At 39.1% G+C, this 13669-nt stretch overlaps 1 pseudogene across 1 annotated transcript; it reads left to right on the top strand.

The window, feature by feature from the left end:
- The first annotated feature begins 12419 nt into the window (after positions 1-12419).
- On the top strand, positions 12420-13108 carry LOC101009177 (annotated as a pseudogene). Its single transcript, XR_002518460.2, has one exon. The product of XR_002518460.2 is annotated as a 60S ribosomal protein L13a pseudogene (transcript).
- Positions 13109-13669: the final 561 nt, after the last annotated feature.

The following is a 13669-nucleotide window of genomic DNA, read 5'->3' as shown; positions in this document are numbered from 1 at the left end:
TGACAAGATTAGAATAAGAGTTTATCTCTTTTAAGCTTCTGGGCCAGGTACAGTGGTTCAGGCCTATAATCCCAGCACTTTGGGAGGCTGAGGTGGGAGGATGGCTTGAGCCCAGGAGTAGCCATGGTCCCAGCTACTCAGGGGGCTGAGGCAGGAGGATCACTTGAACCCAGGAGGTCGAAGCTACAGGGAGCCATGATTGTGCCACTGTACCCCAGTCTGGGTGACAGAGTGAGACCCTGTCATAAATAAATAAATAAATAAATCTGTGTGCCTTGTGTCTGTTTTCTTTAGTTTCATCTCACAGGCAACCTTTTGCAACATGATAAACCCTAAAACTCACCCTATTATAATAGGATAAACTTTAAACTGTTAACCTGACTACAAGGTCCTGGTTCATCTGGCCTCAGCATAACATCTCAGACACCCCATTCACTCTGAGTTGAGGCTTCACTACCCTTTTGGAGATTTCTTAAATTCACCCAGTTCCTTTAGGTCTTAGGACCTTTGCACATTCCATTCTTCTGCCTGACAAAAATCCCGTGAGCTCTGCCCTTACATTCAAACCCTTTGTCTCTGTAACTCCTACTCACTCTCCCAAGTCTCCTTTTAAATGTCACTTCCACAGGTGGGTTAGTTCATCCTGGTATACATACTTATGGTATCTTGTACTTCCCCTCTGTGGGACATATTATGATAATAAGTCACTCATTTTTAAAGTATTTCTTCTCTCCTAGACTCTAGCATCCTGGTGTTGTATTTCCACTACTGTATCCTTGGTACCTCCCGTGGTGTTTAGCAAATAGACCTTCAATACGTATTGAATAAAAGAAAGGAAGGGAGGAAGGAAAGAATGTAACATGATGGTTAAAATTAAATTCACCATAGGTTGGTAATATTCCAGGCAGCACTATGGGAAAAGGAATCCATGGGTGACTAATAAAAAAAGACCTCCACAGAAGACTACAGAAGTATTCTGCCTGGCAGAAAGTTAATACAGGGCTGGGTTGCTAAAAGAAACTTAGTGTTTTGGAGATTGTAATGATGAGAGATATGAGCTTATATGCAATTTTGTGCAGTTGAGTAAGTTTTGAAGTAAGGCTGGCTGACACTGGTGGGCTGGTGGAAGCCACACCACCTCCGTTTTGGGGAACATTTGGCTGCTCCTACTTCCTGACTGAACTCCACTGACTATGTCAGCAAACAATGGCTCCAGACTTTCCTAGCTCTTGGCAACTTAAAATAGTCTGAATCATAGGACTGGAAACAGAACAGATGTGTACTATTCTCCCTCTGTTTACACAAGTACAACTTGCCACATGAAAAGGAAAGAAGTGAATACATTATGTCGCCTACTCGGAATATAATGAGAGTAGCTCACCATTTGAATCAGTCAATTTGTCCTGCAAGATCTACTGAATTTCTATTATTACCCTCACCTGGCTACCTTTATAACCATCTGCCCCAAAAAAGTCAACATGATAACATTCCCCAATGATATGACGATGATGATGATGATGATGATGATGATGATGATGATGATGATGTGTGTGTGTGTGTATTACAGTAAGGGGAGTTGATGTTGATGCCTTTTCATTAATTCAGCTCACAAGCAGAAGGAACTTGGCAACACCAGCAAACTCAGATATGTCAAGCCAGGGCAAAGAGAAAGGTCAGGTCAAGAGGAAATTTGAGATACACAGTAGGGGTACGTATCTTTAGAACTAGATGCAGGACTTTTGCCAACGCTACATAACTGCTTATTGTCTGGAAGAATGCCAAAATGTGACGGCGAGACATTTCCACAAATAAGAAAATAACAGAGTCTTTGTATGGGGGATGGATGCATTGAGAAGGAAAAGCAATCAATTTCTTGGCTTTAAATGACAGAAAGACTACTGAGTGGAAAAGAGAAATACAGCTTTAAGATTAAGTATACTGAAGAAAAAACTAACATACAAGGAGAAAAGGTGCTGTAAGACATATAAATACTGGATAGTGAAGTACAAAGTATTTCTCAGTTGTCTGAGGGAATGAAAAAAGCAAACATACACAAACATATATACAAATACACATTTATTGAGGAAAATAAGGGAAAGCTCACATGACTAGGGATTTATGAGAATTCATGACCATCAGACTACACTTCAGTTTTTAGAGTTGATGTTCTCACATTACTCTTGCCTTCTTTTCTTCATGTGTTGTTCAGGGCATCCTCTGAGCCTCGATCACTCTCTTTCCCAAATCTGCATAAACTTCCATGATATTTTCCATTGTGTAAACCACTTTCCTTTCATCATAATAATAGCCAACATCTATTTTTTAAGGTATTAGTTCCTTACATCCCCCTCAAGCCATGGTAAGTCATCCTTCAGAAAGATCAAAACAAAAAAAACCTAAAATGTCTTCACATCTTTATTTCATCCATGCTACCTATATTTCCTGTGGAAATTTTGTCCAGAAGTTCCACTTAAAGAAACTATTCTGCTACATTTTGTTTGTCAAAGCATGAAGTCTAGCCTTGTACGTAATTCACTTTCTTATTGTCCCTTATGCAATAGAATGCAGATTGCTTGATTATGCAAATTGTTTCTTTCCAAATTTTCATCCATTGTGATAAACCACATTTCAGTTTCAGTCAGTGAACTAACAAGAATAAATAGTGGAAATGTAATTGCATATTTTTTCTTTTAAAAACTATGGGTTTTCCCATTTGTTGGTCACAGGTAATTTTGTAAACAGAAAAGGAAACACATTGCTCCCAGTCTCTACTACAACTTTATTCTGTCTCTAAAAACAAGAGCCTGGGAGGTATTCTTCAAAGAATGTATCACTATATATGAAATTTAAACAAGAAACAGAGTCAACACTGAAGTGCTGGATGAGAGGGGAATTTCGAATGTGCTGAAAATTTCTATTTCTGAGGAGGTAGCCAAAATATATTCATGTCTGTGCAAAATTATATGTGTGTATGTATATATACATACACAGTAAAGCATTGCAGCACCTTTTTTTTTTTTTTTTTTTTTTTGAGACAGAGTTTCACTCTTGTCACCCAGACTGGAGTGCAATGGCACGATCTTGGCTTACTGCAACCTCTGCCTCCTGGGTTCAAGCGATTTTCCTGCCTCAGCCTCCTGAGTAGCTGGGATTACAGGGCACACCACCACGCCTGACTAATTTTTGTATTTTTAGTAGAGACAGGGCTTCACCATGTTGGCCAGGCTGGTCTTGAAATCCTGACCTCAGGTGATCCACTCATCTCGGCCTCCCAAAATGCTGAATTACAGGCAGAGGCCACTGTGCCCAGCCTAGCACTTCTTAATAATAAATAATTGAAAGCAATTTAAACATCTTTCAATAAGAGATTGGTTTAATAAACAATAGTGTATTCATACCATGAAATAACATATAACCACAACAAAAAATATGGAAGTTTTTTATACACAGATATAAAATTATCTTTAATATATATTGTTAAGTGAAATAGCAAGGCACAAAGAAATGTGTATAGTCTATTATTTGTGTAAAATGAAAGATATGTACTATCCTGTGTGTGTGTGTTTCTGCTATAATAAAACACATACATTCCTTAAAATCCTGCCTTCTGCAAAGGTTTCTGGGGTGGTTTGTTACAGAGCATAATTTTAGCATAGTTACTGATCTACTATGTATGTATCATAATTTATTCTACCAGCACCCTACTGAAGGCCATCTGAGTTGACTCCACTCTTTCCCACTACCCTGACATGTCATATTTTTATTAGTATATCTGGAGGATAAATTCATTAAAATGGGATTGCTGATTGAAAGACGGAAATATGTATGTAGTTTTGCTAAGTAATATCAAGTTACCCTCCATAGCCGTTTGCCATTTTGTATTCCCCATGCCTCGCCAACAAAATACTGTAAACTTTTGGAATTTCACCAATCTGATCATTGAAAACGGCATCTCAGTATAATCTTAGTATACATTTATCTTATTATGAGTAGTGCATCTTTTAATATATTTTAAAGATATTTTGCAACGTTTTTCTGTAAACTTTTCACATCTTTTGCCCATTTTCTACTAGGTTTTTCATCACTTTCTTCTTTTTATTTTTAAATTTATTAGTCCTTTGTCCCTGGAATGGGTAACATTTTTTTTCTCAGTTGTCATTTTACCCATCACCCAGGCTGGAGTGCAGTGGCATGACCATGTCTCACTACAGCCTCGATTTCCCGGGCTCAGGTGATTCTCCCTCCTCAGCCTCCCAAGTAGCTGGGAACATAGGCACATGCCACCACGCCTAGCTAATTTTTGTATTTTTAGTACAGATGGGGTTTCACCATGTTGCTCAGGCTGGTCTCAAATTCCTGGGCTCAAGCAATCCACCCGCCTCAGCCTCCCAAAGTGCTGGGATTACAGGCCTGAGCCTGGGAAGATTTTTTTATGTAGTTAAATTTATCTGTTTTTAATGCTTCTAATTTTGGTTCATATTGGAAACTTAAGTTTTCTTCTAGTACTTCCATGGTTTCATTTTTTAGCTACCTCTCTGAAACATCTGCAGTTTGTCCTGGTATGTGGAGAAAGGAAGAGATCCAATCAGATCTTTTTCCAGGTGACTATCTATCCTAACACCATGTAACATATTTATTTGAGGTGTCACCTTTCACATATAGTACATTTTAGTATATATTTGAGTCTACTTCTGGATTTTCTGTTCTGTTTCATTGGGCTTCTGTCTATACACTCACCAATATCACACTGTTTTCAATAGAGAAGCTGATAAGGGTAGCTCCCCTACACCCATATGCTGCTTTTCTTTTTCAGAATTCTTCTGGCCATTCTTTGTTTATTCATCTCAACAAACTTTAAAACCAAACTGGTTAACTCATTAAGAAAATCTAATGCTATTTTTATTGGCACAGCATTGCATTTATAAATTAACTTAAAAATATTTGAATACATGGCCAGGTATGGTGGCTCACACCTGTAATCCTAGCACTTTGGGAGGCCGAGGTGGGCAGATTGCCTGAGCTCAGGAGTTGGAGACCACCCTGGGCAACATGGTGAAACCTTGTCTCTACTAAAATACAAAAAATTAGCTGGGCATGGCAGCAGGGACCTATAGTCCCAGCTACTCAGGAGGCTGAGGTGGAAGAATCGCTTGAACCTGGGAGGCAGAACTTGCAGTGAGCTGAGATCATGCCACTGCACTACAAAATGGGTAACAGAGCAAGACTCCAACTCAAAAAAGCAAAAAAATTGAATATGTAACCTTTCTGAAATGATTATTTGAAAATGTGTATCAAGAACCTAAATATTGGTACTTTTCACCTAGCAATTCCTCTTCTAGTAGTCTATCATAAGGCAGCAATGTGCAATTACAGACAAAAAATATTATGTTCATTTCAAGTCATTTAAAGTCACATTTATGAAACATTCTTAACAGTTTGAGAAAATGTGTCTTGTGCAAACAAGATAAGGATGCCCACTCTCACCACTCCTATTCAACATGGTAGTGAAAGTCCTTGTCAGAGCAATCATGCAAGAGAAAGAAATAAAAAGTATCCAAATAGGCTTAGAAGTCAAATGATCTGTCGTCACTGACAATATGATTCTACACCTAGGAAACCCTGAAGACTCCACTAAGGCTCCTTCAACTGATAGATAGCTTCAGGAAAGTTTTGAGACACAAAAATCAACGTATACAACTTAGTAGAATTTCTATACACCAATAATGTTCAAGCTGAGAGCCAAATCAAGAATGCCATCCCATTTAAAATAGTCACACATAAAAAGAAACAAAATACCTAGGAATATATCTAACCAAGGAGGCGAAAGATCTTTACAAGGAGAACTACAAAACACTGCTGAAAGAAATCATAGATGAAATAAACAAATGGAAAAACATTCCAAGTTCAAGGACTGGAAGAGTCAATATTGTTAAAATGGCCCTACTGCCCTAAGCAATCTACAGATTCAAAACTATTTCTATCAAACTGCCAATGTCATTTTTCATAGAACTAAAAAAAACTATTCTAAAATTCACATGGAATCAAAAAAAGAGCCCAAATAGCCACAGCTAACCTATACAAAAAGAGCAAAGCCAGATGCATCACATTCCCCAACTTCAAACAATACTGTAAGGCTACAGTAACAAAACCACCACAGAACTGGTATAAAAACAGATACATAGACCAATGGAACAGAATAGAGAACCAAAAAATAAAACCACACACCCACAGCCATCTGATCTTCAGCCAAGTTGACTAAAGTAAGCAATGGGGAAAGGTCACCCTAGTCAATAAATGGTGCTGGGATAGCTGGCTAGCCAAATGCAGAAGAATAAAACTGGACCCCTACCTTTCACCATATATAAATATTAACTCAAGATGTATTAAAGATTTAAATATAAGACTTCAAACAACAAGAATCCTATAAGAAAACCTAAGATATACCATTCTGAACATCAGCCTTGAGAAAGAATTTATGACTAAGTCCTCAAAAGCAATTGCAACAAAAACAAAATATTGACAAGTGGGACCTAATTAAACTAAAGAGCTTCTGTACAGAAAAAGAAACTGTCAACAGAGTAAACAGACAACCTACAAAATGAGAGAACATATTTACAAACTATGCATCCAACAAAGGTCTAATATCCAGAATCTGTAGGGAACTTAAAAATTCAAAAAACAAATAACTCCATTAAAAAGTGGGCAAAAGACATAAACAGACACTTCTCAAAAGGGGACGTACGAGTGACCAACAAACATATGAAAAAATGCCCCACATCACTAATCATCAGAGAAATGCAAATCAAAACCACAATGAGATACCATCTCACACCAGCCAGAATGGCTATTATTAAAAAGTCAAAAAATAACAGATGCTGGTGAGGCTGTGGAGAAAAAGGGATGCTTATACACTGTTGGTGGGAATGTAAATTAGTTGAGCCAATGTAGAAAGCAGTTTGGAGATTTCTCAAAGAACTTAAAATAGAACTCACTCAACCCAGCAATCCCATTATTGGGTATATATGCAAAAGAAAAATAATCATTCTACCAAAGATACATGCACTCCTATGTTCATTGAAGTACTATTCACAAATTCAAAGACTATCAATCAGGTGCTATCAATATAGGTGCCCATCAACAGTGGATTGGATAAATAAAATATAGTACATATATACCATGGATATGGATATGACACAGCCATAAAAAGGAATGAAATCATATCATTTGCAGTCACATGGATGCAGCTGGAGGCCATAATCTAAGTAAATTAACACAGAAACAGAAAATCAAAGACATCATGTTCTCACTTATAAGAGCTAAACACTGGGTACTAGTGAACATAAAGATAGCAACAACAGACACTAAGGACTAATGGAGTGGGGAGAGAAGGTGAGAAGATAGGGTTGAAAAACTCACTATTGGGTACTATGCTCACCATCTGGGTGATGGGATTGTTCATATCCTAAACCCCACCATCATACAATATATCCATGTCACAAACCTGCTCATGTACCCCCAAATCTAAAATAAAAGTTGAAATTATTAAAAATAAATAAATAGGATTTAAAAATCATAGTTACCAGTATTATGTTAAGTGCATAGAGAAAAGATTAGAAGGAAATGTGATAAAATAGCAGAAGTTAGAAAAATGCACAGATGGCAGGAATCCCCAGGCTACACCGGGAACAGGGTATTAGAGCTCAATTAGGGTGAGAAGTGTGTGACAGCCAATACTGAGTGCTGGAGCCCATGAAGGCTGAGGAGGATGTCTCCACATAAATGGTGGCTGTCCACACCTCCTCCACAGCTCCTCCACAAACAGGAGGTATGGACAGCTGGTAAAGGATGTCGGATCCTGAGCAGAGAGGGAAAGAGAGCATCCACATTGAGTAGCAGCTCAGCTCAGGGTGTTGATGGCCCGAGATGGCTGAGGTGGGCATCTGAGAGGGGGAGGGGAAGCCATCATGGCAATGGGACACAGAAGCCAGCCAAATATGAGATAATTTGTGCATCAAATTAAATAATGATAGTAATGGATTATGACCCATTGCATAAAAGAGGAAAACAAGAAGTCCAATCTGATATAAATACCAAAAAGAATAAATTGAAAGTTTTATAAAGAATGGGATATTCTCATCTTCCAAATATTTATTAATTTCAAAAGGAAAAAGTAGCTTTTCAGGAGATAATTCTGCAGACACCGCTTTAATCAGGTGAACAACTTGAGCATCATCAGTAATGGGAGAAATTGAAACCCTGTGCCACCTAATAGAATGTAATGAGAAGAACACACTTCTGTGATATTCCTGCCAAATTTGCATCACCTGAACCTAATCATGAAGAAACATCAGGAAATTCAATTGCAAGAACATTCTACAAAATAACTAGTGATCTTCAAGAGTCCAAGTCCTCAAAGTCAACAAAAGACTGAGGAAATGTTCAAGACTGAAGCCAACTCAAGAGACCTGACAACAAGATGCAACACCTGATTCTGAACTGGATCTTTTGTTACGAAAGACCTCACTTGAGAAAACTGACAAGACTCAAATGAGGTCTAAGGATTAGAAAGTACTAATAATTCAATGGTAATTCCCAGAATTTTAATATCATATTTTGCTTATATAAGAGAATGTCCTTGTTTGAAGGCTATTTGAATAAAGTATTTGGGGGTTTGGGGCATCATAGTGGAAACTGGTAAACAGTTCAAGGCAAGAAAATGTCCTTACACTATATTTGCAACTGCTCTGTAAGTTTAAATTATAAAAATAATTTTAAATGAATTTAAAATTTAAAGAAAAAATTATAATAAAATACATTTAAATGATTTTTAAAAGTCATGTACTTTGACCCAGAAATTTCACTTCTGATAGTCTACTTAAGGAAATGATTCAAAATACATGCCCACCTCCAATAAGCTGGCACATCTATTCACCTTTCAGGTTTTAGCTCAAGGTTATTTCCTCAACAAAATCTTCCCTGACTTCACCAGCCCAGATCTGAAGCTTCTGTCAAACAATCTCACATCAACCTTTGTGGCCTTTATCATGGTTTATAATTACCTATTTGTGCAAACATTAATTATTCCTCCTCCTTGAAGTCAAGGACCAGGTTTGCCATGCTCACCTTTATATCCTCAGTACCCAGCACACAGCAAATACTCAATAAATATAAACAAACCTGTCATTGATGGATGAATATATTAAGATAGATCAATGGATAGATGGATAAGTAGCCAGATGCACAGAGAGATAATAAGAAATGTTAAGAGCTCTCAGTTAATGGCTATAGCTGTCATTCAGATCCATCCCAGGGACCTAACATTAAAAAGGTCCTGTTGATCAGAAGAGATAAAGGACCAAGAAGAGCTGAGCAAAGAAACACATGTAATAATTAGTATAGAACCCACCTGCAATTACTGGAGCATGTGCAGTCCAGCCAAAGGGGGATTTTTTTTTATGTTTGTAGCCATAGTGTCTTATTTTCCTATTTTATGACCGCTGAAGTATTCCCAGGCCCTCTCTTAAACCTAAGAATTCACGTATTGGTGAGAATAGCTGGACATTCAAGATATTTTTATGATTCCTTTTTTTAATCCTCTATTGTACATGTAATAATGTTGAACAAACAATGAAATGTAATTCCAATGGTTTCATGAGGAAGGAGAAAGACCCTAACTTCTGACAGAGAAGTTCTTCCCCTCTTTGTGGAAGGCCCTTATTGAAATGTAGATCACGATTGTTACCCAAAGTTTTGTCTCTGTTTTTGCATCTGACTTTAGGATCCAAAAAAAAATTCCAATTGATGCCTTTCCTTCTGGAATTGTAAGTGAACTTACAATAATAGTACCTGTTTAAACGTGAAGTGGATATTGTTACACAGAACACACCAGTGGCTTTTTCAATGTTAAGCTAATGATGCCTCATGAATGTATGATCCATGGAGAAATCCCTGTAGTTGTACCTGCCAATGCTGTTTGTTGGAGAATGAATGTTGAATGTTTTTTCCTCACAAACAAAAAACAAAAGCCCTCTAAAGAGAGGGTGATACCTGTCTTTATTCTGGAGAGTGGGGGAGCAAAGTTAAGAATACATAGGGCAATGTTTTTAACTAAGGGTATATATTACAATCCTCTTTGGAACTTGTTAAAAATGCAAATGCTTGGAACAAACTTATGAAAATAGGGATTCGGTGAGTGAATCTGAAAATTCATATTTTATAATTCTGGAGGTGATCCTGATGACCCTTCTGATTGAAGACAAATATAGGGACGGCTGGAGACAGTGGTGCGTGCTTATAGTCCCAGATATTTGGAAGGTTGAGGCAGGAGGATCGCTTGACCCCAGGAATTGAAGACCAGCCTGGGTGATATAATGAGACCCCCTCTCACACACAACACACACACACAAAAATACTAAACAGAAAATGAACATTTTTCTACCTGAATTATTTAGTCCAACACTTCATGTTCTCATTTTGCTTTTAACTAAGAAAATCTTACCTGGCATGGTATTTATTTATTATTTAAAAAGGAAAGACTGATATATAAGCATATCAGAGATAGAGTGAAAACTCTAAAAGATCTCTCTAAAAGAAATTAATACAAAAGAAGAGAGAGGCTTTCACTCTCTTCTCCCTCTCCACCCTGAATTATCACACCCTGGGGAAACTGGGCCGTGGAAAAAATTTAACTCTAGAGCACCTTCTGCCAAGAGTCAGATAAATTATCAGCAAGCCCGCAGGGTTTGGGCAGCAGCCCCAGAAGCTACCATGGCACGCCAAGGATAGAACAAAGCACCTAGTGGTGTGGCACAAAGCAGTGAAATGTTGCTGAGCACTTGGGAAGCACTCCCTGGGGGCTATAGGAACACTGAGAACTGTTGCCTTCCCCGAGCTGAGGGGCGCTAGAGTCAGAGTGATCCATGATACAGGTGTTCAACGAAAGAATCTGTGAAAAGTTTCTAGGAATAAAATCCATAATGTTTTTCCTATCCCATATATAGGAAAATATTTTTTAAATAGTGTATTAGTGTCACATAATCTATGTTTGCACTAGAATCATGCAGAAATGCTTCATTTCGTTTTTGTCAAAGACACTGTTTATCTGAAAAAGTAAGTCAGACTTAAGACTTCACTTTTCAAATAATATGAAATTTCTCTGTCATGCCATGTGAGATTTTCTTTGTTAAAAGCAAAATGAGGTCATGAAGTGTTGGACTAAATAATTCAAGTATAAAATTTTTAATCTCTTATTTAGTTACCCATTTCAATTTGAGCTGTACAGTCTAAGTTTTCTACCACCCAAGTACTTTGGTCATGGTTGTTTTCAACAAAGCACTAAAATCTTTGAATTTTCAGTTCTCTAACATTTCAGAAATAGTTCAAACCACTTAAAAGTGAGAGAGGATATTTAAAGCAATGTTATGTGAAAAATACCTCTATTTCTCTTCTTCCCACTGCCCTTCAACCCCCTCCCCCACTCCATTTCAACATAACCTAACTTCCCTCCAGCTAATCCCTATTTCTGTCCTTACCTTCAAAGCTACACTTCTTATTGTGCACATTCTTTTCCTCATTTCCCCACCCCTCATTCACTCCTCAACCCATTCCAATCTGGCTTCCATTCCCTTTGCTACACCAAAACCACTCTTCCTAAAGTCAATGAGCTCCATCTCCCAAAGATATTACTTCTCTGAAGAATTTTATACTGCTGGCCGGGGGCAGTGGCTCATGCCTATAGTCCCAACACTTTGGGAAGCCGAAGAGGGTGGATTGCCTGAGGTCAGGAGTTCGAGACCAGCCTGGCCAACATGGTGAAATTCCGTCTCTCTAAAAAAAGTACAAAAAATTAGCTGGGCCTGGTGGCGGGTACTAGTAATCCCAGCTACTCGGGGAGCTGAGGCAGGAGAATCGCTTGAATCCAGAAGGCAGAGGTTGCAGCGAGCCAAGATCGCGCCATTGCACTCCAGCCTGGACAACAAGAGTGAAACTCTGCCTTAAAAAAAAAAAAAAAAAAAAGAATTTTATGCTGCTAACCGCTTCTCTCTCCCCTTGCACCTTTGGCTGCAGCCTCCTACATCTCTAGCCACATCTCGGTGCCAGACTTCTCACCCACCAGTCTTTAAATATTGATGCTCTTTCAAACTATCGCAAGGACAGAAAACCAAACACCGCATGTTCTCACTCATAGATGGGAATTGAACAATGAGATCACTTGGACACAGGAAGGGGAGCATCACACACCAGCGCCTGTCTTGGGGTGGGGGGAGGGGGGAGGGATAGCATTAGGAGATATACCTAATGTAAATGACGAGTTAATGGGTGCAGCACACCAACATGGCACACGTATACATATGTAACAAACCTGCACGTTGTGAACATGTACCCCAGAACTTAAAGTATAATAAAATAATAAATAAAATAGCTTTACCAGGCGGCTGCCGAAGAGGGCGGAGGTGCAGGTCCTGGAGTTCGATGGCGGAGGCCACTTCCTGGGCCGCCTGGCGGCCATCGTGGCTAAACAGGTACTGCTGGGCCGGAAGGTGGTGGTCCTACGCTGCGAAGGCATCAACATTTCTGACAGTTTCTACAGAAACAATTTGAAGCACCTGGCTTTCCTCCGCAAGCGGATGAACACAACCCGTCCCGAGGCCTCTACCACTTCCGGGCCCCCAGCCGCATCTTCCGGCGGACTGTGCGAGGCAAGCTGCCTCACAAGCGAGGCGAGGCTGTCCTGGACCGCGGCAGGGTGTTTGACTGCTTCCCGCCGCCCTACGACAAGAAAAAGCGGATGGTGGTTCCTGCTGCCCTCAAGGTCGTGCGTCTGAAGCCTACAAGAAAGTTTGCCTATCTGGGGCGCCTGGCTTACGAGGTTGGCTGGAAGTACCAGGCAGTGACAGCCACCCTGGAGGAGAAGAGGAAAGAGAAAGCCAAGATCCACTACCAGAGGAAGAAACAGCTCAGGAGGCTACGGAAACAGGCTGAGAAGAACGTGGAGAAGAAAATTGACAAATACACACAGGTCCTCAAGGCCCACGGACTCCTGGTCTGAGCCCAAAATAAAGACTGTTAATTCCTCAAAATAAAATAAAATAAAATAAAAATAAATAAATATTGATGCTCTTTGTGTCTCAGCCATGGGTCCTTTCTTCCCCGACACAAAACTAGTGATTCCTCACACCTCAGGGGGTGAAGCCCTCCACTGAAGGGAAAATCCAGTATCTAAAGGGGAAACCCAGCTCCGGGTCATTACTGGCATGCAGAAATAAAAAAATAAGTGTTCCCTGATATTTCAGTTTTTCAAGAGTAGTTTAAATCTGGATCATGTGGAACCTCCTGATTTTTAAATACTGGCAAATAAATCATTTTCTAATAATTGTAAAAGCCAATGTGCTAATCAAAGTAAATCCAACATGCCTACTAGAATGTTTCTTATCTCTCTGCTCTACTCTTTATTCTCTTTTCATAATCTCACCCATGCCCCATCGTTCAATTACTATATAAACACCAACTTGTAATTACTTATCCATAGAGTAGGCCCTTTTTGAAGCTCCAGATAAATTCAAATGTCTACCCCACATTTTTACTTGGATGTCTTGAAAGTGCTTCACATTCAATATGTCCAAAACAGAATCCATGATCTCCTAATCTGATTCTTTTAGAAGAGCAGACT

The sequence above is a fragment of the Papio anubis genome, chromosome 15, assembly GCF_008728515.1.
Source record: "Papio anubis isolate 15944 chromosome 15, Panubis1.0, whole genome shotgun sequence".
In the NCBI taxonomy this organism is placed as follows: Eukaryota; Metazoa; Chordata; class Mammalia; order Primates; family Cercopithecidae; genus Papio; species Papio anubis.
The sequence above is the reverse complement of the archived record's forward strand: the minus strand, read 5'-3'. Positions and strand labels throughout refer to the sequence as shown.